The sequence below is a fragment of the Puma concolor genome, chromosome B2, assembly GCF_028749965.1.
Source record: "Puma concolor isolate L17-30 chromosome B2, mPumCon1.1.hap2, whole genome shotgun sequence".
Lineage (NCBI taxonomy): Eukaryota > Metazoa > Chordata > Mammalia > Carnivora > Felidae > Puma > Puma concolor.
Window position 1 is genome coordinate 28984808 of NC_141671.1, and position 16310 is coordinate 29001117.

Sequence of the window (16310 nt, forward strand, 5' to 3'; positions counted from 1 at the left end):
GGTTGGGTGGAGTGGCACTACCCCATGACTAAGGCATGTGGAGTGGGATCCTTTAAGACATCAGGGTTTGAATCCCAGCCAACCACCTGGAAGGTATGAGAGACTGTAGAGTGGGACAAACCATCCCACTCAAGTCCATGTGGCACTGTGAGGATGGCCTGAACAGAGTGGTCTGGGACACCTGGTCTGGGGAGGAGATACTGGGGTGTGGCCATTTTTCTCCCCATCACCAACAAGGTAGGGCTTCAGGGAAGGGAGAGCAGGCCCACAGTGGAGATGGGACCAGCCTACACCAAACCGTTCCCCTCTATGCACAGTAGCTGTGTATCTACTAGAGTAAGATTGACACTGACTGAACCAAACGGCCCCTTTTCCAGACCAGTGCAGCCACCAGTTCTAGGGCACCATCAGTCCAACGGTTTTGCATTTTCTAATTTGATTCTTGGTCAATTATTATATATATTTTTTCTTCCATTTCTTCCTATTATTTCTTCCCTTCTCTCTTCTGGTTGTTGGTTTGTTTAAATAGACATTTTTAATCTATTACTTTTACTCCTCTTCTGTATCTCCTTTATTTACCCCTCCTTCTCTCTTTCTGGATTAAGCTGTATAGTTTCTCTGATTCTTTGCCTGGTCAATTTTTTTTCTTTTCTTTTTTCCCACCCCTGTCATTTCTCTCTTCACAAGAGATAAGTCTTCTCCTACAATCACCCCCACTTTTAAGTTTTTTTTTCAGGATTACTTCAATGAACAAATCAAAACACACCTGGTGCAAGCTCCAAAGCCCCACTACCAGTAGGGAGATGAGCAGAGTCACAACAACAGAGAGCATGCAACACATTCCAAAAACACCTCCTGAAGGGCCAGGCTGTGGACAGTGTATGACCCCTTTTTAATATAGTAGTGTACATGCATGCAGGACACATAACAAGATATTAAAATACATAAAGGACAGAAAAATGGCCAAAATGATGAAAAGGAAGAATTTTCAAAAATAATTCCAGGAAGAAATGACAGAGAATTACTCAAAACAAATATAAACAATTTATCTGATCAAGAATTTAGAATAATACTCATAAGATTAATAGATGGGCTTGAAAAAAGCATAGAAGACAGCAGAGAATCTACTGCTCCAGAGATCAAGTAACTAAGAAATTGTCACAATGAATTAAGAAATGTTGTAAATGAGGTACAAAATAAACTAGATGCAGTGAAAGCGAGGATGGAGGAAGCAGAAGGGAAGATAAATGAAATAGAAGCTAAATCATGGGAAAATGATGAAGCTGATAAAAAGAGAGATAAGAAAATCTTAGACCACAAGGGGAGAATTACAGAACTAAGTGATTCAATGAAATATAAAAATATCTACACAATAGAAGTTCCAGAATAAGAAATGAGAAAGGGGCAGAAGGTTTATTTGAAAAAATTATTGTTGAGAACTTGATTAATCTGACGAAGGAAGTTGACATCCAAATCCAGGAGGCACAGAGAATTCCTTTCAGATTCAAGGATAGGTTTTCTCCATGGCACATCATAGTGAAACTAACAAAATACAAAGAGAATTCGGAAAGCAGCTAGGACTTTAATCTACAAGGGTAGGCACATAAGGGTAGTAGCAGACCTGTCCACTTTCTGGCAGACCAGAAAGAAGTGGCAGGAAATAGTCAATATGCTGAATAGGAAAAATATGCAGCCAGGAATCCTTTATCCAGCAAGGCTTTCATTCAGAACAAAAGGAGAGAGGCCACCTGGGTGACTTGGTTAAGTGTCTGACTTCCGCTTGTGTTATGGTCTCAGGGTTTGTGAGTTCAAGCTCTGCATCGGGCTCTGTTCTGACAGCCCAGAGCTTGAGGCATGCTTCAGATTCCGTGTCTCTCTCTGACCCTCCCCCGCTAGCACTCTGTATGTCTCTCTCTCAAAAATAAACATTAAAAACATTTTTAAAAAGTATAAAAGGAGAGAAAAATATTTTCCTGGGAAACAAAAACTGAAGGAGTTCATGACCACTAAACAAGCCCTGCAAGAGATCCTAAGGGGAACTCTATGAGTGGAATGCTACAAAGACCACAAAGGACCAGAGACATCACCACAAGCATTAAACCTATACATAATACAATGACACTAAATCCATCTCTTTCAATAACTATGAATTTAAATGGACTAAACGCCCCAGTCAAAAGACACAGGGGATTTTAAAAAAAACCATCTATATGCTGTCTACAAGAGACCCATTTTAGACCTAAGGACACCTTCAGATTGAAAGTGAGGGGATGAAGAGTCATCTATCATGCTACTAGAAGTCAAAAGAAAGCTGGAGTAGCCATTATTATATCAGACAAACTAGATTTTTTAAAAATTTTTTAACATTTATTTATTTTTGAGACAGAGACAGAGCATGAACAGGGGAAGAGGAGCAGAGAGAGAGGGAGACACAGAATCTGAAACAGGCTCCAGGCTCTGAGCTGTCAGCACAGAGCCCGACGTGGGGCTCGAACTCACGGTCCAGGAGATCATGACCTGAGCTGAAGTCGGACGCTTAACCAACCAAACCATCCAGGCGCCCCTCAGACAAACTAGATTTTAAACTAAAGGACATAACAAGAGATGAACAAGGGCATTATATCATAATTACAGGGTCTATCCATCAAGAAGAGCTAACAATGGTAAATGTTTATTCTTCCAACTTGGGAGAACCCAAATATATAAATCAATTATCACAAACATAAGCAACCTTATTGTTAAGAATATGGTAATTGCAGGGGACTTTAATACTCCACTTACAACAGTGCACAGATCATCTAGTGGGAATCAGTAAAGAAACAATGGCCCTGAATGGCACATTGGACCAGATGGACGTGACGGATATATTTAGAACTCTACATCCCAAAGCAGCACAACATACTTTCTTCTTGAGTACACATGGAACGTTCTCCAAGATAGATCACATACTGGGTCACAAAACAGCCCTCAATAAATATGAAAGAATTGAGATAATACCATGCATATTTTAGATTACAGCACTATGAAACTTGAAATCAACCACAAGAAAAAGTTTGGAAATCCTCCAAATGCATGGAGGTTAAAGAACATCCTACTAAAGAATGAATGAGTCAACCAGGCAATTAAAGAAAAATTTTAAAATATATGGAAGAAACTTAAAATGAAAGCTCAACAGTCCAAAACTTTTGGGATGAGGCAAAGGCAGTCATAAGAGGAAAATACATTGCAATCCAGACCTATCTAAAGAAACATGAAAAATCCAAAATACAAAACCTAACTCACACCTAAAAGAACTAGAAGCAGAACAGCAAAGAAACCCCAAAACTAGCAGAAGATAAATAATAAATATTAAAGCAGAAATAAACAAAATAGATCAGGAGAACAGATCAATGAATTTAAGAGATGTTTTTTTGAAAAAATAAACAAAATTGATAAACCACTAGCCAGACTTCTCAAAAAGAAAAGAGAGAGGACCCAAATAGACAAAATCACAAATGAAAGAGGAAAGATCACAACCAACACCACAGAAATACAAACAATTATTACAGAATACTATGAAAAATTATATGCCAACAAAGTGGTCAACCTGGAAGAAATGGGCAAATTTCTAGATACACATACACAGTACCAAAAAAAATAGGAAGAAATAGAAAATTTGAACAGATCCATAACTAGTGAAGAAATTGCATCAATTGTCAAAAATCTCCCAAAAAATAAGAGTCCTGGGCCAGATGGCTTCCCAGGGGAATTCTACTAGACATTTAAAGCAGAGGTAGTACCTAACCTTCTCAAGCTGTTCCAAAAAATAGAAATGGAAGGACAGCTTCTGGACTCATTCTCCGAAGCAAGCATTACCCTGATTCCCAAACCAGAAAGAGACCCCACAAAAAAGGAGAATTACAGGCCAATATCCCTGATGAACATGGATGTAAAAATTCCCAAGATACTAGCAAATCAAATTCAACAGCATATAAAAAGAATTATTCACCATGATCAAGTGGGATTTATTCCTGGGATGCAGGGCTGGTTCAATATTTGCAAATCAATCAATGTGATACATCACATTAATAAAAGAAAGAATATGATCCTGTCAATAGATGCAGAAAAAGCATTTGACAACATTCAGCATCCTTTCTTAATAAAAACCCTCGAAAGTTGGGATAGAAGGAACATACTTAAACATTATAAAAACCATTTATGAAAATCCCACAGTTAATAATATCGTCAATGGGGAAAAACTGAGAGCTTTCCCCCTGAGAACAGGAACACGACAGGGATGTCCACTCTCACCGCTGTTGTTTAACATAGTGTTGGAAGTGCTAGCATCAGCATTCAGACAACAAAAGGAAATCAAAGGCATCAAAATTGGCAAAGATGAAGTCAAGCTTTCACTTTTTGCAGATGACATGATACTATACATGGAAAATGTATAGCAGACTCCACCAAAAGTCTGCTAGAACTGATACATGAATTTAGCAGAGTTGCAGGATACAAAATTAATGTATAGAAATCAGTTGTATCCTTATACACTAATAATGAAGCAACATAAAGGCAAATAAAGAAACTGATCCCATTCACAATTGCACCAAGAAGCATAAAATACCTAGGAATAAACCTAACCAAAGATGTAACAGATCTCTATGCTGAAAACTATAGAAAGCTTATGAAAGAAATTGAAGAAGATATAAAGAAATGGGAAAACATTCCGTGTTCATGGATTGGAAGAATAAATATTGTTAAAATGTCAATACTACCCAAAGCAATCTACACATTCAATGCAATCCCAGTCAAAATTGCACCGGCATTCTTCTTGAAGCTAGACCAAGCAATCCTAAAATTTGTATGGAACCACAAAATACCCCGAATAGCCAAAGTAATATTGAAGAAGACCAAAGTGGGAGGCATCATAATCCAGACTTTATCCTCTACTACAAAGCTGTAGTCTTCAAGACAGCATGATATTGGCACAAAAACAGAAACATAGACCAATGGAATAGAATAGAGACTCCAGAATTGGACCCACAAAAGTATGGCCAACTAATCTTTGACAAAGCAGGAAAGAATATCCAATGGAAAAAAGACAGTCTCTTTAACAAATGGTGCTGGGAGAACTGGACAGCAACATGCAGAAGGATGAAACTACACCACTTTCTTACACCATTCACAAAAATAAACTCAAAATGGATAAAGGACCTGAATGTGAGACAAGAAACCATCAAAACCCTAGAGGAGAAGGCAGGAAAAAACCTCTCTGACCTTAGCCACAGCAATTTCTTATTCAACACATCTCCAAAGGCAAGGGAATTAAAAGCAAAAAAAAAAAAAAAATTGGACCTCATGAAGATAAAAAGCTTCTGCACTGCAAAGGAGACAATCAACAAAACTAAAAGGCAACCAACAGAATGGGAAAATATATTTGCAAATGACATATCAGACAAAGGGCTAGTATCAAAAATCTATAAAGAACTTACCAAACTCCACATCTGAAAAACAAATAATCCAGTGAAGAAATGGGTAGAAGACATGAATAGACACTTCTCTAAAGAAGACATCCACATGGCCAACAGGCACATGAAAAGATGCTCAACGTCGCTCCTCATCAGGGAAATACAAACCGAAAGCACATTGAGATATCACCTCATGCCAGTCAGAGTGACTAAAATGAACAAATGAGGAGACTATAGATGCTGGTGAGGATGTGGAGAAATAGGAACCCTCTTGCACTGTTGGTGGGAATGCAAACTGGTGTAGCCGCTCTGGACAACAGTGTGGAGTTTCCTCAAAAAATTAAAACTAGATCTACCCTATGACCCAGCAATAGCACTGCTAGGAATTTACCCAAGGGATAAAGGAGTGCTGATGTGTAGGGGTACTCTTACCCCAATGTTTATAGCAGCACTTTCAACAATAGCCAAAGTATGGAAAGTCTAAATGTCCATCAACTGATGAATGGATAAAGAAGTCGTGGTTTATATATACAATGGAATACTACGTGGCAATGGGAAAGAATGAAATATGGCCTTTTGCAGCAACATGGATGGAACCAGAGAGTGTTATGCTAAGTGAAATAAGTCATAGAGAGAAAGACAGATACCATATGTTCTCACTCTTATGTGGATCCTAAGAAACTTAACAGAAGACCATGGGGGAGGGGAAGAGGGAAAAAGTTACAGAGAGGGAAGGAGGCAAACCACTAGAGACTCTTAAAACTGAGAATAAACTGAAGGTTGATGGGGAGTGGGAGGGAAGGGAAAGTGGGTAATGGGCATTGAGGAGGGCACCTGTTGGCATGAGCACTGGGTGTTGTATGGAAACCAACTGACAATAAATTTCATATTAAAAAAAAAAAGAACTTACCAAACTCAACACCTGAAAAACAAATAATCCAATGAAGAAATGGTCAGAAGACATGAATAGACACTTTCCCAAAGAAGACATCCAGATGACCAACAGACACATGAAAAGATGCTCAATGTCACTCAGCATCAGGAAATATATATCAAAACCACACTGAGATACCACCTCACACCGGTCAGAGTGGCTAAAATGAACAACTCAGGAAACTACAGATGCTGGTGAGAATGTGGAGAAATGGGAACCCTCTTGTACTCCTGGTGGGAATGCAAACTGATGCAGCCATTCTGGAAAATAGTGTGGAGCTTCCTCAAAAAATTAAAAATGGAGCTACCCTATGACCCAGCAATAGCACTACTAGGAATCTATCCAAAGGATACAAGAGTGCTGATGCATAGGGGCACATGTACCCCAATGTTTATAGCAGTGCTTTCAACAATAGCCAAAATATGGAAAAAGCCTAAAAGTCCATCAACTGATGAATGGATGAAAGATGTGGTTTATATATACAATGGAAAACTACTTGGCAATGAGAAAAAATGAAATCTGGTCATTTGCAACAACGTGGATAGAACTGGAGGGTGCTATGCTGAGTGAAATAAGTCAGTCAGAGAAGGACAGACATCATATGTTTTCACTCATATGTGCATCTTGAGAAACTTAACAGATGACCATGGGGGATGGGAAGGGGACAAAATAGTTATAGAGAGAGAGGGAGGCAAACCATAAGGGACTCTTAAATACAGAAAACTGAGGGTGGATGTGGGGGTGGGGAAGAGGGGACACTGGGTGATGGGCATTGAAGAGGGCTCTTGTTGGGATAAGCTCTGGGTGTTGTATGTAAGCAATGAACCATGGGAATCTACTCCAAAAACCAAGAGCACACTTTACACACCATATGGTAGCCAATGTGACAATAAATTATATTAAAAAAATTTTTTTAAAGAAAAAAAAGAAAGGAGAAAACCATAATTTAAGTTTATACACTATATGGAAGTGGTAAATTATTTGAAGGTATAGCATGAGAAGTTGAATATGTTAATATAAACCCTATAATACCCACTAGCAAAGAACTTTTTCTTTATTTTTTTTTATTTTTTGAATGTTTATTTTATTTTTAAGAGAGAGAGAGAGAGGCCGTGCACAAGTGGAGAGGTAGGAGCAGAGAGAGAGGGAGATACAGACTCTGAAGCAGGCTCCAGGCCCTGAGCTGTCAGCATAGGACCCAATGTGGGGCTTGAACTCACAAACTGTGAGATCATGACCTGAGCTGAAGTTGGACACTTAACTGACTGAGCCACCCAGGCGCCCCAACAAAGAACTTTTTATTTAAAAAAAATTTTTTTTAACGTTTATTTATTTTTGAGACAGAGAGAGAGCATGAACAGGGGAGGGTCAGAGAGAGAGGGAGACACAGAACCCGAAACAGGCTCCAGGCTCTGAGCTGTCAGCACACAGCCCGACGCAGGGCTTGAACTCATGGACCATGAGATCATGACCTGAGCTGAAGTCGGACGCTTAACCGACTGAGCCATCCAGGCGCCCCAACAAGGAACTTTTTAAACATACTAACAACAGGGGAGATTATTTTACTAGAATAATAAATACTCAATCCAGTATTTGATTGAAAGAAGAGAGGGAATAAAGAAAAAAAAATGAACAAGGAACAAGTGAAACAAATAATAACACTTTTCAAGATGATAAATTTAAATCCAACTACGTCAATAATTACAATAAATGCAAAATTCCTAGTTAAAAACAGATTACAGTTGGAAGAGAGGAAGGAAGGAAGGAAGGAAGGAAGGAAGGAAGGAAGGAAGGAAGAAAAGCCCAATTATATTCTCTGTACAAAAATCTCACTGTAAAATATAAAAACACTGATAGCCAAAAGTAAAAGAATGGAAAAAGGTATACCTACAAACTCAAAATTAAGTTACAATGACAATATTAATATCAGAAAAAGTAAACCTTAGAACAGCAACTATTACCAATGATAACAGGAAGCCTTATTTTTTTAATTTGTTTTTTTACATTTATTTATTTTTGAGAAACAGAATGAGACAAAGCATGAGCAGGGGAGGGGCAGAGAGAGAAGGAGACACAAAATCTGAAGCAGGCTCCAGGCTCCAGGCTCTGAGCAAGCCGTCAGCACAGAGCCTGATGCGGGGCTCAAACCCACAAACTGTGAGCCGAAGTTGGATGCTCAACCGACTGAGCCACCCTGGTGCCCCAACAGGGAGCATTATTTAATGACCAAAAGATCAATTCATTAAGAAGAAAAAGTAATTTTATATGTGTATGTACCTAATAAAAACTTTGATTCATATAAAACGGAAATGTTAAAACTAAGAGGAGAAATATACGGGTCTATAGCTATAATAAATACAGTTGTAATGACTGACAGAATAGAGATAAAATCGATAAAGATATAGAGGACCTGAATAATACTGTCAACAAACTTACATAATTGACATTTTAAAACACTTCACCAAACAATAGCATAATACACATTTTTTGCAAGTGCAAATGGATCGTTCACCAATATAAAATATAAAACATTAAAAACACACTTCTAAACATCCCATAGTTTCAAAGAGAAATAGCAACGTAACTTAGAAAATATTTTTAAGTGAATGAAAATACAATACATCAAAATTTGTGGGACACATTGAAAGCAGCGCTTAAAAGGAAATGAATAGTATTAAATGCTTATCTGAGAAAACAGCAGGTGAGCCTGGGTGGCTCAGTCAGTTAAGAGTCTGACTCTTGAATTTGGCTCAAGTCATGTTCCCAGAGTCATGGGATCACGCCTCACATCAGGCTCTGTGTTGAGTGTGGAGCCTGCTTAAGATTCTCTCTCTCTCTGCCTCTCTCCCCCACTCATGCTCTTTCTCTCTCTAAAAATGAATGAATGAATGAATGAATGAATGAATAAAATACCAAGAAAGGTCTGAAATCCATACTTTAAGCTTTCACCTTAAGAAAATAGGAAAAGAAGTGCAAATGAAGTCTAAAGGAAACACGGGGAAGGAAATCATCAATATAAGAGCAGAAATGAGTAAAATTGAAAAAAAAAAAAAAGATAGAAAAAATCAACAAAACCAAAATGTAGTTCTTTGAAAAAAGTCAATAAAATTAATAAATTTATGACCAGAATGGTGTAGGAAATGAAGACACAAATGACCAATGTCAGAGATCTAAGTAGGGCTATTACTCCAGATTCTATACACATTAAATGGCTAATAAGGGAATTTATGAACAGTTTTATGCCAATACATTTGATATCATGAATGAAATGGGCAAATTTATTGAAAGACAAACTACCAAAGTTCATTCAAGAATTAGATAACCTAAATCATTCTGTATCTGTCAGATAATTTGAGTTCAGAATTTAAAATCCTCCCACCTAAAGACACCTCCAAGCTGAGAGGTGAATTCACTGGTGAATTCTATAAAACGCTTAAGAATAATTAAGTTCTTTTAGAATATAGAACTTGTTCAAAATATAGAAGGGAACGTTTCCAAATTCATTTTATTTTTTTTATTTTTTTAAAATATATGAAATTTATTGTCAAATTGGTTTCCATACAACACCCAATGCTCATCCCAAAAGATGCCCTTTTCAATACCCGTCACCCACCCCTCCCTCCCACACCCCATCAGCCCTCAGTTTGTTCTCATTTTTTAAGAGTCTCTTATGCTTTGGCTCTCTCCTACTCTAACCTCTCTTTTTTTTCTTCCCCTCCCCCATGGGTTCCTGTTAAGTTTCTCAGGATCCACGTAACACTCAATTCATTTTATGATACCCATATTACCCTAATACCAAAACCATACAAAGACATTACAAGAGAAGAAAACTGCTAACCAATATCCTTCATGAACAATGACTCTAAAATTCTTAATACAATATTGGCAAATTGAATCCAGTAATACAGCTTGAATAATGCAGGGATTAGGGACATAGAGCCTTGTGTAGCTGAAAATCCACATATAACTTTGACTCCCCCCAAAAGTAGTTACTAATAGTCTACTATTGACCAGAGACCTACTAATAACAGTCAATCAGCACGTATTTTGTATATGTATTATATACCGTATTCTTACAATAAAGTAAGCTAGAGAAAGGAAAATGTTTTAAAGAAAATCATAAGGGAAAGAAAATACATTTACAGCATATTGTATTTATTAAAAAAAATCACATGTAAGGGGACATGCACAGCACAAACCCATGTTGTTCAAGGGTCAACCGTATATAAAAAGAATAAAATATGACCAAGAGGAGTTAGACCAGAAATGAAAGCCTGGTTCAACATTTGAAAAGTAATAAATGTCATTCATCTTAAGAAAAGACAAAAAAGGAAAACTGTATAGTCATTTCAATAGATGCAGAAAAATACACTAGCTTTGGGGTCAAACCTCAGCTCAAATTCCATTTCCACTGCCCACCAGTTGTATAACCTTTACCAAATATTATTGAGCAGCCCTCGTCTATACACTGTGTAGAGTAATTCCACCCTCATATTGTTAGAGTGATGATTAGTTAAGACATCTATGAAGTGCTCAGAGTGTACTCTGTCCCCAGTGACTCCTTCCAGAATAGCCTTGGTTTGAGGACTGGTGATGGGATTATTACATGAGGGCCTAAGAAGCAAGAAGGGTCAGCACTCATCACTGTTCCCCACTCACTGAGCCAGTAAGACTGAGCTCCTCATGGAAGCAGCAGCAGCTGTCTTAGCTGGCCCTGAGGGGAGCTGCCTTGCTCTGAAGCCATACATAGTAGGCATCACAGAGTGAGGTCTCAACCTGTGGGCTCTGTGTACAGGACGCAGCCTTCAGTGTGTCTGAGCCTTTGCCAGAAATGCCGCTTCAGTCATTTCAAAATCCTGTGAGGGGTTGGACTTAATTCACTGAACTGTGAGAAGCACTTGGAGGTTTCTGAGCAGAGACATGACCACAGAAGTGTTTGGAGTTATTGGAAATCTGAACTGTACATACATCGGATGTAACTTTGTTGAGAACCTGAAGTGACGAGGTCTTAGAGAATTTGCCAAGGAATGCTACACCAGACAATTCACCCTAGCAGTAAGGAACACTTCCAGGTCTCCTTGCATTTGTCCAGGACTTTGTATGGCCTTTACCTTCTCAGGCTAAGTCATCCTGCTGTGTTTCTTTGCACAACTTGTTTGTCCAAAGGAAGGGGCTCCTCCTTTGTCACACAAGGGAAAGCCCCTCTGGGTCATTCTCTCTGGCCACATGGAGGAGCAAGGAGAAATGTGGGTGGACTCAAAGGTTCATCCACAGGGGGTACTCCCCACCCAATCTGATGGATATTGTTGCCCCACTTCTGTCCCCCTTTTGCCTTTAGAGTCCTTTGTCCTACTCCCTTCACTTCAGGGAGGGGTGTAAGGGCAGAGAAGAAACTTGGATGATCCCCATGAGGGGTCCAAATGGCTTGTAGCAAGAGTCTCTGGGATGCTGTCTGGAGCATTTGCACATTTGTCAAAGCTAAGCTAGGCGACACTGTCTTTTTTCTTTCTGAAATATGTTGGGAGTCTCTGGGGAGACTGATCCAAAGAAAAAGTCTCTTGGGTAGCTCAAGGTTAACAGCAGTCCTCAGAGAATAAATAATCAGTTTGGGTTAATGAGATAACAACTAATAGAGCACGTTGTGTGGTGCCTGGCACATAATACATGTTCAATAATTTTTAGCTGTTTTTATCTTTAATTATTTCTTACAATAGGAAAGAAATGGCCATAGGCAAAGGGCCAATTAATAGCTAAAACCATAGCACTTAGTATAGACCAGGCACTGTTTAAACAGCTTAACACATGTAAGTTTATTTTATCCTCACAAGAATTCTATAAGGTAGGTACTATTATAACATCCACTTTACATTTGAGGAAACTGCAGCACAGATCATTTAAGTTATTTTCCCAAAGCCCTACTGAAAGTACCCAAAAAGTGTCATGCAAACCTCTGTACCAAGGACACATTCTGGTCCTGTGGTTCCGGGATGCCCTGTGCCTACAGTTCATGTCACGAGTGTGTGTCTGAATTTTTGGTCTCATTCACACTCTTGTGGGGCTGATTACTCCAGAACTACCAATAACTATGGAACTAGCACAGATCTTCTTTGCTTGTTTGCCAAAAGTAAATAAAAACCCAGATACTGTAGATACTGTATGATGTGTTGGAAAGAGCAATGGCAGTTATTATTTAACTTAGTGAGAAGCCTGGAGGTGGCAGCTCTAGGGTTGACCCAGCGTTAGTTTCAAGGACCCAGGCTACTGCCATTAGGAACGCATAGCTTTTCTAATTAAACTGTTCCCTCGAGATCCCAAACGTAGGGCAGGCAAAAGAAGGGAATATTTTTGTCTCATATGCCTTCATTCAAGTGAGGCCTTCTCAGAACTGTATTTGACTGCATTAAGGATATGTCTTGGCAAGAAGACAGATCTCTGCAACTGGCTTACACCAAACAATGTTCACTTGAGGGGCCTAGGGGAGACTCAACCTCTCCTGAATGATATAGCCTCTCACAGGTGGTGGACAAAATCTGGGTCCTATGAGTAATGAAGAAGTGGGGAGTGGCTTGTGGAAACAGTCATGTATCCCTCATTACAGTGGAGGAGTGCCTGTGCCTGTCGCCACCACCTCCAGCCTCTTCCACCCCTCCCCCCCACCCCGCCCACTGCCTCTTCAGGGACATCAGTGGAGCATTTGTTCCCTTTCTGTCTTCCATGCATGAACAAACTGCATAATTCTCAGCAGCATACAAACAGGCACTATATCTCCGACCTCGAAAATCCTTACCTTGATCCCATACATCCCTCCAGCCACTGCCCCATTTCTTTGCTTCTCTGATAGCCAAAACCCCTTGAATTGCTTATCCTTGCCATCCCTTCTACTCATACTCTGTTTGACTCAGACTTTTGTCTCACTGTCCCCACCAAAACAGCTGTTAATGCCACCGAACTTTCACTTGCCAAAGCCAGCATTCATTTCCCAGTCCCTGTGTCAATGTCTCAGCAGCAAATACACAGTCAACACTCACTCCCTCTTGAAATGCTGCCTCTGCTGTATTCCTGGAAGCCTTGTCCTAGTTCTCAGCTTTGTGGCTTCCCACTCTGTGTGGCCTCTCCTCTTCTCTCTGACCCTCTCAGTTATCTTCTGCACACAGTGAGTTTGTCGAAGCTGAGTACCTGAAATACCACCTCCGTGTGCCCCATTCCTAAGTTTTTACATCTACAGCCTTGACTTCTTTCAGCTTCAGGCTGGTGAGGCCAGCAGCTAACCACTTGCCAGGTCCAGTTGAGGGTCTGACAAGTGCTTCCAGCTTTGTGTGCTTAAAACCTGATTTTTCATACATCCCCATTCTATCAAGAGCTCAGTCCAAACTCTTGAAATCATTCTTTAGTCTTCTTTTTCTCTCTTGCACCCCAATATAATCTATGAGCAAATATTGTCCACTCTTCTTAAAAATAGATCCAGAGTTTACCCACCACTAGCACTGTACTTCTCACCTGGGCACTGCAGTGGCCTCATAGTTGCTCTGTTTCCACTCTGCTTCCTGGGTCAGCCAGTCCTCCATGTTCAGCCCAGGTGATGGCTTCACAATGAAGACAGGAACTGTCAGGCCTACTCAAAACTCTCCCAGACTCCTCATTCCACCTACAGCAAAGCCCCAGTGCTTACTGTGTATTACCAGGACTAGCTCCCCCTTCCACTCTGACTTCACCTCCTGGCAGTCTCTCTTCACTCTCCATTCCAGCCACACCCTCCTCCATGCTCTTCTAGAACTCACCAAGTGCGGCTTCACTTATTCTGTTTATTTCTCCTCCGTATCACTTTTCACTACCCGACAATACATATTAATGTGTTTATTTATTCTTTGATTCCTGTGGTATAATGTAAGCTGTGTGAAGGCAGGGACTCTGTCAGTCTTGCTTAGCGCTAAAACAGTGCCTGGCACCTACTGGATGCTCAGTAAATATTGATTGACTGCTATTTAAATGTGTGACCTCATATAAGTCACTTTAGATTGGAAGTCCTCAGTTGCCTCATTTATAAAGTGAGGGGTCTCACTGACTTCCAATATTCTTCTTTCATTTTTTAAAATTAGTCTCTAGAAACACAATGTATTAATTTGCTAGGGTTGCCATAATAAAGTACAGACTGAGTGCCTTATACAACAGAAATTTATTTTCTCACAGTTCTTTGATTGGAAATCCAGGATCAAGGTGTTGGCAGGGTTGGTTTCTACTGAGAGCCACTCTCCTTGGCTTGTAGGTGGCCATCTTCTCCATGTGTCTTCACATGGTCTTCCCTCATGTATGTCTGTGTCCAAATTTCCTCTTTTAAAAGGACATCAGTTCTATTGGGTTAAGGCCCACTCGTGTGACCTCATCTTAACCTAATCACCTCTAAAAAACCACACTTTCAAATGAAAACTGGTGCAGCTGCTCTGGAAAACAGTGTGGAGGTTCCTCAAAAAATTAAAATAGAACTACCTTGTGACCCAGCAATAACACTGCTAGGAATCTACCTAAACGATACAGGAGTGCTGATGCATAAGGGCACATGTACCCCAGTGTTTATAGCAGCACTTTCAACAATAGCCAAATTATGGAAAAAGCCTAAATGTCCATCAACTGACGAATGGATAAAGATGTGCTTTATATATACAATGGAATACTACTTGGCGATGAGAAAGAATGAAATCTGGCCATTTGCAGCAATGTGGATGGAATTGGAGGGTATTACGCTAAGTAAAATAAGCCAGGCAGAGAAAGACAGACACCATGTGTTTTCATTCATATGTATGTGGATCTTGAGAAACTTAACAGAAGACCATGGGGGAGGGGAAGGGAGAGAAAAAGTTACAGTGAGGGAGTGAGGCAAACCATAAGAGACCGTTAAGGACTGAGAACAAACTAAGGATAGATGGGGGGTGGGGGAGAGGAGAAAGTGAGTGATGAGCAGGGAGGAGGGCACTTGTTGGGATGAGCACTGGGTGTTATATGGAAACCAATTTGACAATAAATTATATTTTTAAAAAAACCCACCTTCAAAAACAGTCTCATTCTGAGGTATGGGGGATTAGGGTATCAATGTATGAATTTGGTGGAGGGGGTATACAATTTAGCCCATAGCACTTGAGACACATTGTGTGGCCTCTAGATGGGACTTCATGCCCAAGAATCAATTATAAGGCTGCCAAGGCAATGGCTAAGGAGAGAGACAATTTTGAAAACAACATTTGAATGATGAGAAGGTGGTTTCAAGATTGCTGTGCTTACACTTCTGACTCTATTTGTTAGAAGATTTTCCAGTAAGCCTCCTTGTGAAAGTGTGGGGATTTTTTTTCTCCCATTGTTTTGCTGTCTGATTACAACCCAAACAGGTTAAATGGAACATCAGGGCTTGGCCACAGATGCATGACTAGCAGGCACCTCTGCTTACTCTGTATTTGCTGTTTATAGGCACCCTTTCATCTGGCTCATTGTCTTTCACTCTGGTTTAAATATAGAAATGAACCCCTGATATGGTACTTCAAAGGTGTCTTAGTTTCTGGGGCTGCATGGGCTAGGAGACTGTGGTAAATGTTGCCATCCAGAAAGAGAAGGATCACTCCTGAGCACCTTGGCATTTTTCTGTTTAAGCTCTTTGTCAGCACTTCATTTTGGGAATGCCACCCTGCTTTCCCACTGGTAAGGAAACCATCCAAACCATCAATGGGTCATTCTCTCTCTTTGCTGGATGCTTGGAAGTTCTCTTCAATGTTATTCTCTCCCCCATGCAGTAGAAATTGTGAACTGACCTGTGAAATATGGAGCTGGTTTCTGGCAAAACTGACAACTTTAGTAAAAGTCCTCCCATGACACCAGTGCAGAGGAAATGGTATGCTCCAGGTGGTCAGTATGTTTCAAGAACACTGGCATCTTCCACATTTGCT

At 39.9% G+C, this 16310-nt stretch overlaps 1 long non-coding RNA gene across 1 annotated transcript in view; it reads right to left on the reverse strand.

Annotated features, from left to right (window-relative positions):
• Window positions 1-14051, reverse strand: part of LOC147580823 (uncharacterized) — a 60374-nt gene extending 46323 nt beyond the window's left edge. The window contains exon 1 of the long non-coding RNA XR_015251128.1: window positions 13879-14051. This is a non-coding gene — a long non-coding RNA (uncharacterized LOC147580823). The remainder of the gene's footprint in view (window positions 1-13878) is intronic.
• Window positions 14052-16310: the final 2259 nt, after the last annotated feature.